Source organism: Arvicola amphibius, chromosome 4, assembly GCF_903992535.2.
Source record: "Arvicola amphibius chromosome 4, mArvAmp1.2, whole genome shotgun sequence".
Taxonomy (NCBI): domain Eukaryota; kingdom Metazoa; phylum Chordata; class Mammalia; order Rodentia; family Cricetidae; genus Arvicola; species Arvicola amphibius.
This window is the reverse complement of record NC_052050.1, coordinates 48,913,484-48,928,689: the sequence shown is the minus strand read 5'-3', so window position 1 is coordinate 48,928,689 and position 15,206 is coordinate 48,913,484. Positions and strand designations below refer to the sequence as shown.

Below are 15,206 nucleotides of genomic sequence, written 5' to 3'. Positions count from 1 at the left end.
AGCATTTGATGGAACTTCCTGGTTCGTTCTGAATAGTAATGAGTGGCATGCAGAAGTCAAGATTTTATTTCTTGTTTTTCAAAAGCCACATTGATGGGAGCAGGCTCACAATACAAACAGTGGTGATTGCAATCACTTGCTGTTCCCATGGCAACAGACAAGATTAAAAGGGCAAACAACGGAGCTGGAACTCTCTTCAGATTAAACTCTCCCAATTTTAATTGCCAGGCAGCACACTGACACATGAAATCCCAGACTCTGTTTAACAAAATCAAAACCTCCCCTTCACTACCGACGGGACTAATTCAGACTGACCAGCCTAGTCCTCACTCTCCCCATTCAGGACTTGAAGCATCACAAAAAGTCAAACCTGGAAGCCCTCTGTCCCTGGAGCATTCATTGCCTGCAGCAGAGATTACCCCAAGCTGCATCCATTGCTAGTCTCCATTCAGAACCTCCCGCTCTCACAGACACCAGCACTAAGCACAAATCTTGTGCATCCTGTTTTGCAGGGCTGCAGCTTGGAGAGAGGAGAGAGGAGAGTTAAAGTCGTGCTAGAAGAACCGAATATGACACTCAGTACCATCCCTTCTGTTCCCAGAACCCAGGTACCTTGCCAGCCCTCTGCCCCTGGAGGGAAGGATGGACAAGCGTGGAGATGGTTGGCTTACAGGAGTGGCAGAAGAATAGGCGGGCTGGGGACCCCTAGGCAGTTGACACCTGGTCCTGACCAAAATGTGCTCTGCTATTCCTGTCCCTCCATCCCTCCCCAGAGAAGCTGCAGTTCTGAGTGAGGGCTCAGCTCTACCTCGGGGCCACACAGCAGGGTGGCGTTGCTGCTGTAGTATTCTTGGGTTTTCTTCATTCCAGGGGAACCTGCTTTCCCTGGCTCGAGCTTCTTCCTCCCCTGAGTGGTGAGCTTCTGCCTCACGCAGCTGCTCCGAGTTTGATCAGCCTGGTTCAAAGCTACGTGCGGAAGCCTAGGGAGGAGCAGCCCTTCAGAAAAGCAGCACTGAAATAAAATAACAAAGAATTCACTGGGAAATAATGATTGGCCAAGCCACGCGGGGCATCTGGTCTCCAGCCCCAGAAAAACAAACTATCTCGAACCCACGCAGCTAGACATTAGTGGTCCCACAACTTCTTACTGGGCACCTACTGTACTCAAAAGAAAACTGCTACATCATTCAGTGCAGGGGCATGCAGCCAGGTGCTGCCGCCAGCAACCGCAGAGCAAGATACAGAGCAGCACACGATGCTAGACCACTGGTGCTGAGACAAAATCCTGGAATGTGCAGGAAAGGAGCCTTCCCATCACCCGCTCAGAGCCGCAACTCAGTGCCCACAGTCGCTGCGAGTGCGGGATGATTCCTACAGCCTGGAGAAAACAGTGAAAGATGAAACACACCCCATGCCTCCCCCGGATTCCCTGATGGGGCAAGAGGAAGGGGAATAAAGCACAGAAACTGATCTTGGGAATAATGCCTGGGTTGAGATGGGAGGAAGGAGTTAGGAGAGAGAGTTACTGAGGCTGAGGGAGTCTCCCTTGAAAACAAATGACCCAAGCCAGGCAAGGCAACCAGTTGGAGTAGACTAAAATACTGCCCTGTAAGAAAGCTCTGACTCCTTACCCCTGTGGGCTACGTGGCCTATGCATCCCGGCTCACAGGCTTGGTTAGTTGGCCGGACCCTGGGAGAAGGTGAGGAACTTAGACTTGACGAAGAGTGCATTATTGGAGATAGGATGGTGTGTGTGTCAATCACACAGCCACAGCAATGCTTGGCATGCTGTTCAGCTAAATGCACACAGAGATGATGCTTCTTCCATGGCCTGAAATCTCCACTGTGCCCACAGTGAAGCAATTAAATTGGAATTAATGTTTGAGTATCTGTTTATAGAGCTGCTTCAGGTTTAAACACACCTTTTCTTTTATTACAGGCTAATTGCCAGGTAGGATACTTTAGAAAGAAATACAGGCTTTTTTTCCTGCAGTTCTGCATTTTTTCAAGAACAAACGCTTCTTTTGACTCTCTGACTCTCTCTCTCTCTCTCTCTCTCTCTCTCTCTCTCTTTCTCTGTGTGTGTGTGTGAGAGAGAGAGAGAGGAGAGAGAGAGAGAGAGAGAGAGAGAGAGAGAGAGAGAGAGAGAGAGCATTTGTGCACACGAATTTGCGGTCAGCTATGGGTGTTTCCCTCTATTGGTTCCCATTTGAAGAAGGGTCTCTCGCTGAACCTGGAACTTAATGCAGTTAGACGGGCTGGTCAAAAACCCTCAGCAATCCTCCTGTCTCCACCTGCCCAACACTGGGGTTACAGACACATGCTGTCACTCATGGCTGATAAGTGGGTTCCGAGGCTTGAACTTAGGTCCTCATGCTTACACAGAGAGTACTTTACCTGCTGAGCCATTCCCTAAGCCCCTAAATCTATAAACAGTTTTAATAAACAAACGTTGTAACTACCTCATACAAAAGTGGTGTTATGACTCAGATCCTCATTCAGACTAGGAGCCCTGTGTGGCTTCAGGTTCAAGCATCCTAAAGCGTGCATTGCAGGAGACACAGACCTGTGATCTCCCGAGCTGTAATGAATACCAGGTAGCCAGATTCCTTCCCCCTGTTCCCAGCCTCACACCTCTCTAAATGGTTTGTGCTACACTTAGTCATTTTAGTTTTTCTTCACACAAAACACACAAATCTACATTCCTTCCCGAGTGGATTTTCAACATAGCTGCGGCAAACTGAGAGGGGGAAAGAAAAGAAACACTGTTAGCGGATGTTCCCTCGCAGTGAGACTGAAGCCAAAATTGAAAATCAAGGAGTGATCTTTGTGTACCTTTCAAATGGATGTGTTTTTAAATTGACAGTATGAAAAATAAAATCAGTTTGAGCAATACAGTGCAAAGGGGGAACAGGCTGGGGCGTCGTTATAAATCTAATTAATGCTTCCTCCCCCTCTATTCAGATTTACTTACAGAACAACCCTGGTTTTAATGGGAAGATGCCCTTGCTTCTTCTCTAGATTCTCTTCCTGCTGAGCCATCCCTCCAGCCCCCAAAGCTACAACCAGTCTTAATAAACAAACTTTAAAACTACCCAAGGCGAAAATGCTGTTGTGGCTCTGACCTTCACTTAAACAGGGGACTGCCATTACTGCTGTGGAATTTTGCTCACCTTGGGGTGGACCGCAAGGCCCTGGAGAGCACGAACTCAGAGGGGCCAAGACAGGGTCACTGTCTCTTGCTACTAAGCAGAGCTGCTGACCCAACTCAGCAGAATTCCCTGAGAAACACAATGGCTGTTCTTCTGTTTCTCTATTTCAAACGTCCTGAGTGCTCCAAAGACAAATGGGAATTAAGGTTTTACGCTATCGAGGTTCCCTGAAAGAACATGGGGGGTGGACAGTGCCACAGTAGCTGGTCTTCTGTGGCTAGTGTAATTCTCCATAACCAGTGGCTTAAAACAAGACATATTTATAATCTTACAGTTGTAGGGGTCAGAAGTCCAAGATGGGACCCACTGGGCTGGACTGGCAGATCTGGGTTCCTGCTGGTAGCCGGGTGTGCCCGAGTGAGTGCACTCTACCCTTGGTTGAGCAGCATCTGGAGCCTGGCTACACCCCTTCTCCATCTTCAAAGCCAAGTCCTTCCATGCCACCCTGTGACCATCTCTCCCTTCCCTCTTCCATTTTAAAGACTCTCCATGCATATAGGGTGCAGACAGAAGACTCAGGGTAATATTCCTATTTTTAAATCAGTTCATTAGCAACCCAATACCCTTTTTTATGAATATTCATTTCACAGGTATTAGGATGTGAACAATGGCTGGGTCTTATTTGTGCTCATCTTAGAGAGTGCCTTAGTTAGGGTTTCTATTGCTGCAAAGAGACACCATGGCCACGACAACCCTTATAAAGGAAAACATTTAATTGGGGCTGGCTTACAGTTCAGAGGTTTAGTCCATTGTCATGATGGTGGGAAGCATGGTAGCGCACAGACAGACTTGGTGCTAGAGAAGGAGCCAAGATGTTCTATATGTGGATCGGCAGGCAGCAGGAAGAGAGAGTGACACTGGCTTGGCTTGAACATTTGAAACCTCAAACCCTACCTCCAGTGACACACTTCCTCCAACAAAACCACAGCCCTCGAAGGGGGAGGAGGAGGGGAGGAGATGGAAATTTTTAAATATAAAAAAATAAACCATGGGAAAAAAAAAAACCACAGCCCTCTAACAAGGCCACACCTCCTAATAGTGTCCCTCCCTGTGAGCCTAAGGGGGCCATTTTCATTCAAAGCACCATAGTGAGCTTCACTATTCCTAAATTTTGGGGTCTGAACCCCCAAAGAAGTGGCCGAGCCAGATACTAAGAGAGGAGGGTTTCCAGCAGCAGATACTAGAGGTGCTTCTAGTATGGAGGGCATGACGAAGGGACTAACCACTGCACGAGGAGAGGAGCATCTCAGAAAGTCAGCCCAGGGCAAGCAAGGCAGCTCAGTGGGTTAAAGCACTGGCCAACCCTGTCTGACAACTCAGAACCCACAGAAAATGTAAGCATGGGAGCACACGTTGTAACCTCTCCATTCATATGGTACAATGGGAAGTAGAAATAGGAGAATCACCCAGAAGCTCACGGGTGAGCAGCTGTTTCACAGTCAGTAGGTCCCTTTCATCAATGACTAGTGATCAGATCACTTGGGTGTGCTCTGCCCCATCCTTTTGTCCTTCCCCCATTCCCCTGCCTCCCTTTCCTCCCCAACAACCAAATTTACCGCTCAAAGTAGCTAGCTTCCCTAAGAGCTACCCTTCCCCCACGGACAGGTATGCTCACACCCAGCCTCTGCTTCCCCCGTTCCCATGCTTATCAGCATCTGTCTTCAAAATGCTCTGTCATTCCGACATTGCTACAGATCACTCGCACGCCCTGTCCAGGGGACTCTGATGGCCGTTGCAGTCCCTGGCTTCTTTATGAGTTCTGATTTTGGTTTTGCCATGTCTCCCAGGCTGACTTCAAGCTTCCAGTCACCTTAGCCTTATCCTCTGATGGCTGAGAAACCTGGCTGGCTGTCTCACTAACTTTTCCATATGTTTGGCTTCATATAAAGCCACCTTCCCCTCCAAGTGGGATGTTCACCCGGGCTGATGGCCTGTACAACGGGACCAGCTCCCCCCTGGGACCAAGAGACAGTCCCACTCCTTCTTACCTGGTACACTGAAGGCCTCAGCACCTAGACCATAGCAGGCTCTAAATATTACATTACATAGGGGCTGCATACATAATTCAGGGGGTACAGAGCTTACCAAACATGCAAAAAGCCCTGGGCTCAATTCTGCACTGCATTTGACTACGTAGCACATTTGAGGCCAGTGTGAGCTACACAAACCAGGTGCTTAAAAAAAAAAGACCCAACAATGCATCCTTCCATAAATCCAGCCCTCCCCATTGTGGCTTGTCTCTGGAGCCCCACTGAGATCCCTTTGGGAGAATATGCTGCTAGTGAGAAATCGAGAAATCACTACACTCTGGGGAAGAGGACAGGTCCATCAAGTCCTCTAGGCCCAAGCTTTTCTTCTGAAAGCCTCACAATGTGGGAGGAGGTTGGAAAATCTCAAACTCTGGGACAAATAGCCGAGAAGCCTATTTAACATATCAAAGCAGACCTGGCTGCCAGGTTCTCCCAGCATCCCTCAGTTCCTACCTGTTAGAGGAGGGCTGCTGTACTCAGCCCTCTACTCCCTCCCTCTCCAGCCCTGGGGCTGGGCTTCCCTTCCCCCAGAGGCTCTTCCCTAATCCTCACATTTTGGTTACCAGCCCTCTTGAATGCTGCACCTGGTTACCCTCTCTCCCGTCTCCCTTTCCCTCCCCTTCTCCCCACGCAGCCCAGCTCAGTCAAGGTCATGTCCACTCTGGGCTCTCCCAGATGTCCCTGTCTCTGCCTATGCTCTCCCTTTTATCTGCAATAAACTTTCTCTTCCACTATACCTAGGAGCAGTCATGTCCTTCCCTTCTTATATCTTTTATTCAGTCAGAGGTCACTGTGGAAAAGGGGGCTTAAAGCATCAGGACACACTCTTGGCCCCCAAAGAGGTATCACATGAACCTGGAAAGGCCCCTCCCCACAAGGACTCAGTCTCCAGCCCATTTGGCTCTGTGGTTTTCCTCATAGAGTGGGTATAAGTTTGTCATGAGAAACCTCATCTCACCACAGACCCTGATGCCCTGATGAAAGATCCAGGAGAGTGTCCTGAGTCCTCCTCACACTGGAGGAGGACCTGGTTTCCAACTTCATCCATCGTGTTCCCTTCTGAGGACTAATAAAGAGAAGGCCTCCCAGCCCTGGGTCCCAACGAGTGAGTTTGGATGTTATAAACCGTGTTGAGATGGTGGCACTCCACCCTCTGACTCAGTCCCTCCACCAGTTAAGTCTGCATCTAATTTTAACCCAAATTACTCAAGAACATCACATCCTTCTATGATGGGGACTCCTGCTTCCCTCCAGGCCCCAGTTATTTTGGTGTGAATTCACATGAGGAAGCGTAGTTGACGTGGTGGCGGGTGTGGAGTCTGCAGGACTCTGATTCCAACTGCACAGAGTTGTGAGGTGTTTGTCTGACTCTGAGGGGGCCCCCTTGCATCTGTACAAACTCACTGCGCCTGAAGTGGTTGGATGCACCCCTTCAGAATCCAGGCAGTGACACTGAATGGCAATATGATAGCCCTCAGAGGCAGGACCCTCCACAGGTAAGAGGATCCTGACAGTGGGACTCTCCAGGCTGGAATCAGATGTCCCTATAGAAGAGCTTGACAAGAAATCATCCCTTTAGTCCCTGTATGAGGACAGTGTTCCCTCTGGAGGACACAATGCTCAAGCCACTATTTTCAAAGAGGAGACAGGATCCTCACTAGACAGCCAATGCTCTGACTTTAGACCTTCCAGCCTCCAGAATGGAGAAAGAAAATTTTCCACCCCTTCATAAGTCACCCAGTCTGCAGTATTTATTATAGCAGCATAGACAGATGTGCTGGCTAGTTTCGTGTCAACTTAACGCAGGCTAGACTCATCTGAGAGGTGGGAACCTCGACTGAGAAAATGCCTCCATAAGATCCAGCTGCAGGCAAGCCTGGAGGGCGTTTTCTTAATTAGTGATTGATGGAGAAGGTCCAGTCCATTGTGGGTGGTGCCATTCCTGGGCTGGTGGTCCTGGGTGCTGTAAGAAAGAAAGTTGAGCAAGCCATGAAGCGCAAGACAGTAAGCAGCACCCTTCCATGACCTCTGCATCAGCTCCTGCCTCCAGGTTCCTGCCCTGTGTGAGTTGTTGCCCTTGTTGCTTGAGATGATGAAGTGTTATACGGAACTGTGAGTGAAATAAACCCTCTCCCCCTGCATTGCTTTTGTTCATGGTGTTTCAGCACAGCAATAGAAACCCTAACTAAGAAAACATGCTGAAATCACCAGGATGTCCTCAAATAAAAGACGTGAAGGGGATCAGAACTGCTGGGACAAGGGCATCACTGCCTTACACCTAATCATGTGACTGCATGTCACCTTTCAGTCCTGGTTCCCTGTGCACCAGGAACCCCATCTCCACAGGCTGCCTCTTCTGTGAGCAGAGAGGAAGGAGAAGCTCAAGGGTTCTCTGGGCCAAGGCTGGAAGTGGTCTGGACTCCTCCACCCTGTTCCATCAGCTGGGATGAAGGCCACGAAGGTAGAAGCACAGGGCAGATGCCAGGGGTCAGGGGAACAGCCAGGGCAGATGCCAGGGGTCAGGGGAACAGCCTTGGGAAAGCCATCCACTCAGCTTGCCATGGGTTTCTCCCCTTCAGAGTCCTAGGTTCCCAATTTGCTTTTGACTCTCCCAGAATCCCAAGTTCATCTACTCGTCCTTGATAATGGAGGGCTCTCACCAAGGGAAGAAAATGCCTTTGCAACACAGACTACGGATTCCCTACCTTCCCGTACCATCTACCTCATAGTCAGACTCAGTTTCCCTCTGAGGGCAAGGCTGGGTGGGATGGAAGAAGCAACTGTAGGGACCGCTGCAGCTTCAATGGATTTGAGGGAAAATCCTCGCGGCTGCCGCCACCCTCCTCCACCAAGCCTCCTACTGTTGCAGGGCAAAATGATGTCTTTCATGATCTTCCCTCTGAACTTGGGCCATTTGCACATCCCAGGACAGCAGCCTGGGAGCTCGTGTGAAGTCAGGAAGGGTCAGCCAGAGCTACGACTTCCCAGAAGCTCTCCCGAAACAGTGGCATTCCTCAGAGACAGATGTGAAGTTACTAACGGGATGAATACCAAGCTAGGAGTCCAAGTCGCTTGTCACGCTTTCAGTTCCCCAAAGCGGATCCTTAAAAGAAGCTGCGCAAGAGCTGAAGACTCTGTGGCGGCCCCTGGGAATATTCATCCCCGAAACGGGACAATAATGAAAAGCTGCACACTGACAGAGGAGGCAGCAGCGGCTTCTGGGGCCACCATGTGACAGAGTTGGCAGGGGCTTCCGAGGCCATGACGCCAGATGCCCCTCTCTCTGGAGCTGGCAGAGCAGGGAAGCTGCGATATTCACTCTCACTTGAGTCTAGGGAACCTGAGAAGACAGAAGACTAGGGATGGAGGGGTGAGCTCACAGGTGAGCCCAGGTGTTGTGCATAAAAGTCACTGTAACAAGCCGAGTGGTGGTGGCGCACGCCTTTAATCCCAGCACTCGGGAGGCAGAGATAGGTGGATCTCTGTGAGTTTGAGGTCAGCCTGGTCTACAGAATGAGCTCCAGGACAGGCTCCAAAGCTACAGAGAAACCCTGTCTTGAAAAACAAAACAAACCAAAAAAAAAAACAACAAAAACCCCCCAAAAGGTCACTGTAACAGAAGCAGATGCTGCGTACCACAATGGTCAGCCTATCAAGGTGGACCCCCATGTACAGATGAAGAAACAGAAGCTCAGAGACGCCAAACAAATTGTATAAAATCACACAGCTGATTGTAATGTAAATTTGTGTAACCATTATGGAAGTCAATATGGAAGTTTCGGGGGGACTAATGTGTGTTGTTTGAAAGGAGAGAAGATCAGCACGCCCCTTGACAAGGATGGAAGATGCCCTTGGCCTGGTAATATGCATATGGTTAAGGCCTTGCCAACTGCTCCGCGCCAGGTAACCATTGTCCTTTGGAAGGAGAGAAGCAACTCCTGCAAGTTGTCCTGACCTCCATCCACATGCACTGTGGCAAATCCCCTCTCCCATGATTTTTTTTTAAAAAAAATAGAACTACCGTATGGCCCAGCTATGCCACTGGGTAAACGCATACCACAACACACCATTCGTGTTCAGTGCTGCTCTGTTCAAAACATGGAACCGGTTAGGGTTAGGGTTAGGGTTAGGGAAAAAAAAAAAAAAACATGGAACCGACCCAGATGTGCCCCTGCAGATGACTGGGGAAAGATAAGGTGGCCTGTGCACATGGTGGAATTTTATTCAGCTGCTAAGAAAAATGAAATCATGACATTTTCAAGAAAATGGATGGAACTAGAGATCATTATTTAAGCAAAAGAAGTCAGACAAACATCACCTGTTATGTCCTTTTATCTGCAAAATCTAGATTTAAGATTATGTGTGTGTGGTTGTGTATGTGTGTGGCTGTGTATGTGTGTGTGGTTGTGTATGTGTGTTTCTATGTGTGTGTATGTATTGTGTGTGTGTGTGGTTGTGTATGTGAACCATGCAGCTAGGAGATGCTCAGACCTGGTTAGAAGCCCCGTTTTGTTTGACTATCCCTTGGTCTTAGCCTCCATCCTATCCCGGTCCCAGATGTGGAGACAGGACACGAATCTCTGAGAGGGTCTCTGAGGGAACCCCTGCCTGTCATTATCACTAGTCAGTGTAACACAGACTGGCAACAGTGACCCTGTGTCAGAGGAAAGGGACGAGACAGCCATGGAAACAAAAGAGGAACCAGTACTCAGAGTTTTGTCTTTTGTTTGTTTGTTTGTTTTGTTTTTTAAGTCACCACACAGAGGGGAAATGTTTGGGAGGGGAATCAATCCCACAGGTCAAGCTGTGAGAGGCCGGAGCACCAGGAATGGCAGCCAGGTCTGGAGCCAGAGAACCCATCTGCTGTAAACCCTAGCTCTGGACATGTTACCCTCAAATTCTCTAACCATAAGGTGGGAGATACGTTGTTAAAAAAATGTTTAAGCCGGGCTGTGGTGGTGCACACCTTTAATCCCAGCACTCGGGAGGCAGAGGCAGGCAGATCTCTGTGAGTTCGAGACCAGCCTGGTCTACAAGAACTAGTTCCAGGACAGGCTCCAAAGCTACAGAGGAACCCTGTCTCAAAAAACAAAATAAATAAATAAATAAATAAAATAAAAAAATAAAAAAATGCTTAAAAGATTAAATCAACTGAGCAGTGACAATCCAGGCTTTGTAGAGGTCCAAAACTCCAACACGCAATAGTGCCCTCTGCGGGCAATTTGAAGAATGTCAGGGGCGGGGCTCAGCAAAAAGTTAATCTCTGAAACACAATCATCCCATCAGCAAACAAGCTGACGAAAAGAATACCTCTTCCTCAAAAAGGAGACCTGAGCGACCCATAACTACTGAAAATGTGTTTAGCGTCCTCGGCCATTAGGAAAATAATAACTAAAACTGCCTTGAGAATCCTTCTTGCCCCAGACAGGATGACTGTCAACAAGAAATCAATGATGACAAAAGCTGGAAAGGATGAGGAGAAAGGGGAGCCCTTACTCACTGTTGGTGGGAATTTAAGCCTGTGCCCACACTACAGAAATCAGCATCAAGGTCCATAAAATCAATCTAGAAGGAAAACTTTCATAAGACTTGTAGTAAGGAGCAGCAGGCCACGTTCCCACCGTCCTGCTCCCGGCCGCCTGGCTCCCACACAGCTAGCTTAAAACCCGAAATAACAACACACAAACTGTATTCATTTAAACACTGCCTAGCCCATTAGTTCCAGCCTCTTACTCACATCTTGATTAACCCATATCTAATAATCTGTGTAGCACCACAAAGTGGTGCCTTACCAGGAAGATTCTAGCGTATGTCCATCTTGGGCCGGAGCTTCATCACGTCTGTCTCAGAGAGAAGAGGCATGGCATCTGCCCCAGCGAGGCGAGGCATGGCGATTGCCCGAGGCATCTGCCTCACTTCCCTCTTCCCAGCATTCTGTTCTGTCTACTCCACCCACCTAAGGGCTGGCCAATCAAATGAGCCAGGCAGCTTCTTTTATTAACCAATGAAATCAACTCAAACAGAAGACCCTCCCACATCAAAGACTCAGCTCTGGCACTCCTGGCCATATTCCCAAGGACTCTAAGTAACACACCACAGAGATGCTTGCCTATCCTTAGTCATTGCTGCACTGTTCATAATAACTAGAAAACGGAGCCAGCCTATACGTTCATCAAGTATAGATAAAGACAGTGCTTAAGATAGGTAGACGCATAGATGATGATCGATAGATGATAGATAGATAGGTAGATAGATAGATAGATAGATAGATAGATAGATAGATAGATGATAGATAGATAGATAAAGAAATTTTATTAAATCATGACATTTTCAGGAAAGTAGATGAATCCATAAATCATTATATTAAGCAAAATAAGACTGACTTAGAAAGACGAAGCAGCACACACTCTCCCTCACACGCAGAACTTGGAATAAATGTGCATGTATGTGATTGACATGAAAGTAGAAAGGGAGCCATGAGAGGGAAGAAAGAGATCACAAGAGAGGGTACTAGAACACATGGGGCGTGAAGGAAGAAAATGGAGGGGGGGCGTGGGACACATGTGAGAATGTGGCATAAGGAAACCCATGCTAACTCAAAAAAATAATTAAAAACTAAAATTCAGAAGAAGATACGCTCGAGTGGCGAGGGCGGGATGCGAGAGGTCACAGGAAACAGGTGAGCACGCTGAGACTAACAACAGCCGGGGGCCATTGACAACCCAGGAAGGAGGGGAGAGACGTTTCCCAGACAACATCTGTGCACCGCAGCACGTGGTAAAGAGACTTACTATTGCCACTAAGTCAGGAATCTTAAGATGGAGGATTTGGCCCTGGATTCTCCAGATAGACCAGAGTCGTGCTAAGTGTCCCTCCAAGACAGGGACACGGAGAGAAGAGAAAGATGGGTGGTAACGAAAACGAAGGTTGGAGGTGACCGTGAGCCAAGGAATTAGGGTGACCTATAGGAGTCAGGAAGTTTCCCTATGAGCCTCCGAGGGAACGAGGTCCTGCCCAGCCTTCAGCAGCTGCCCACAAAACCCCTTTGCAGACTTCTGAACTCAAGACAGCTCATTAGTAAAGCCAACAACAGAGTGTTGGTGCCTTGTTACAGCAGCGGTGAGAAGCCACCCCAGCTCCAGCTGCACGAATAGGGCCTTGCAGGTGCAAGCAAGGGATTGCCCTCCCCTGCCAGAAAGCATGCTGACCTTAGCTTCCCCACTAGGGCACAGGTTGGAGAAACGAACTGGAAGCCAGGGAGAGGCGTGAAGTATGCGCATGGCAGAGCCAGTTCAGAAAGAGCAGAGGGTTGATTAAGAGGCAGGCAGGGGCAGTCAGCACGTGGGTAACTGGGCCAGACTCTGTAGACTCGGGCGTTCCATTAGAGTGCAGGACTAGGAGCTGTGATGAATACCTTGAGGCTCAGGAGTTCAAGTCCAGCCTCTGCTACACAACGGGAAATGAGACTGACTCAGAGAGACACATGACAGAGAAGCAGGAAGCCTGTGCTCCTGTTGAGAGGTTAGACTCAGCTTCGCCTTCAAGACAGAACCCCAGGAAGCCTTGACAGCATTCGTCTGTCTAAAACACCAAGAACTAAAATCCCTCCAAATAGTTAGGGTGGCCAGCCCAGAGGACACTGCCCTCATTCTACCTTAACCAGGAACTCCTAACCCCAGGCCCACGATGATTGGCTGGAGAGAAAGGCACGGGGTCCCAGCATCAGCTAGCTGTCACGTCCAGTTTGGGATCGGCCTCCTGGTGCTGTCTAGAGTCAAAGCTGGACTTCTTCAGGCCCTGCCCTTCAAAACTAAAATCCATGGGCCAACTGAGCGGATTCTGACCTAACCAGTATGGGAACTGGGCAAATGAGACTGAGAAGCCTTCTTCAATCTCTCTCCTGCCATCTACTGGAAACTGGCAAGCACTGCACATAACTAAGGTAGATGCAAGGAGGTTAAGGGTAGGGAGGCTGGAATTCTGCAGGATACGGTATCCACAACCACAATAGCTCTTTCCTAACCTCTCTACCATCTTAGCTGCACCCACAGCACCAGTGTCTTCCAGAGGTCCCTCCTCTTCTCCAACTCTGTTTCTTGCCTAAACTACTGCAGGACTCTCCAAGCTGGCATCCCGTTTCAATACAACCTCCAACTTGCCACAGGAAGATCTTTCTAGAAAGCTAATTTGATCCTGCCCCCTTCCTGTGGGTGCTCCTTAGAGACACCTCACTAGCTTTCAAGATTCTTGAATATGTCTGATCCCCTCTTTCCCTAGGCTTTTTTCCTAAGATATCCTGATCTATATAGGTTCCCCCAATCCTCACCAAACAGCCCATAGACCGGTCTCATGTCCAATCTTATCTGCCCCGTCCTGTACCAGGCAGAATAAAAAGCAGTGCCTAGTCTGGTGACAATAATGCCCTCCCGAGTGAGGGGCTGAGAATGCCATGAAAAGGAAGTGTGGAGACAGAGATATCGCTACAACCCAAGGCAACTGGGGAGAGGAAGCAAACAATGGCTGTCTGGAGACAGGCTGGGACAGATAAGCCTCAGAAGGAACCACCCACTGACATCTTGATATGTAGCATCTGCCCTCCAGAACTGACAGGTGACATTCTTGTATTAAGTTAAGTGGGTCTTCAGCACTTTGGTGGCCATTATCCCTGGCATGCACGTGAGGACATGTGGGATGGTTGGGCATTTGAATCAGCCAACTGAGTGCAGCAGGTTGTCTTCCTCCTGCGAGAGGGTCACAGCCAATCAGCCGAAGGTCTACCTAGACCAAGAAAGCTCACTTTCCCCCTTGCAGAAGGTCCTCCTGCCTGGCTGCCTCGGGTGTAGAGCACAGAACTTACATATCAGCCATCCTGGCTACCAGAAATGTAAACTTGGAACAGACCTACACAATTGGCTCTCCTGAGCCCCAAGTTTGCCCACTTCATCAAGAAGAGGGCCCTGGAACATCACCAAGACAACTCTCTCTTCTTTGGTGACAAAAAAAAAATGGGGAGAGGATACACTCAACATAGACGGTCAGAAAAAGAGGCATAGCCACAGCCTCCGCCTCAGGCTGTCTGCAAGCTAGCCTATGATAACCCATGGTAAAGGACACCTCCAACCCTACAGCTCAGAACCCAGCTTAACACAGATCAAAGCACAGTAAGCAGGGCTCCTGGCTGTCTGATCCTGGTACCTGCATCCTCCTGAGGATGGAGAGACATTTAAGTCCACACCATTTTTTTTCCTAATGAACATGAACACATCTGTGAAGAGCAACATCTCACAGGCAGGCTGAGCAGATGCAGAAAATGTATTTACAGACATCTGCGGCTAGAGGGTGCTAGCAGGTTACTTCCACCACCAAGTGTTGGGTATCTCAATTACCCAAACCTCTGCCTTCCCTCCCTAGAGGCTGGACAGAGTCTGCATGCCTCTTCAGTTACACGAGAAGAAGCTGACAGGTCTGGGGTCATAACTCCAGCCAGGTAGAAGCTGTGTCTCCTTTCCCTTCCCAAGGGAGGCTGGTAACTGGGGAGCTGACTGCCAAGCAACCTGTCCTGGAAGGTTACAACCCAGAGGCTCGTAAGAAATGAGAAGAAGGGGATGGAGAGGCTCAGCAGTTAGGTGCGCTGACTGCTCTTGTAGAGGATATAAGTTCAGTTCCCAGTACCCACATGGCAACTGACAACCATCTGTAACTCCAGTTCCAGGTGACCCAATGCTTTCTTCTGGCCTCTGTGAGTACCAGGCACAAATATGGTACACAGACACATACAAAGGCACAAATGCACAAATATGGTACATAGACATATACATAGGCAAGCATCTATATGTTGTAAGAGGCTGCTTGTTTGTTCCCAGCTGCTCAGCAGCTCCGAAATAATCACACAGAAACCATATTATTTGCAGTACTGTTTGGCCAATAGCTTAAGTGTGTTTCTGGTTAACTTATATCTTAAATT

The 15,206-nt window shown here is 48.8% G+C and overlaps 1 non-coding gene across 1 annotated transcript; it reads left to right on the top strand.

Moving 5' to 3' along the window:
* The first annotated feature begins 9,036 nt into the window (after positions 1 to 9,036).
* Positions 9,037 to 9,161, top strand: LOC119813868. Its single transcript, XR_005285311.1, has one exon. It is a non-coding gene; the product is annotated as a U6atac minor spliceosomal RNA (small nuclear RNA).
* Positions 9,162 to 15,206: the final 6,045 nt, after the last annotated feature.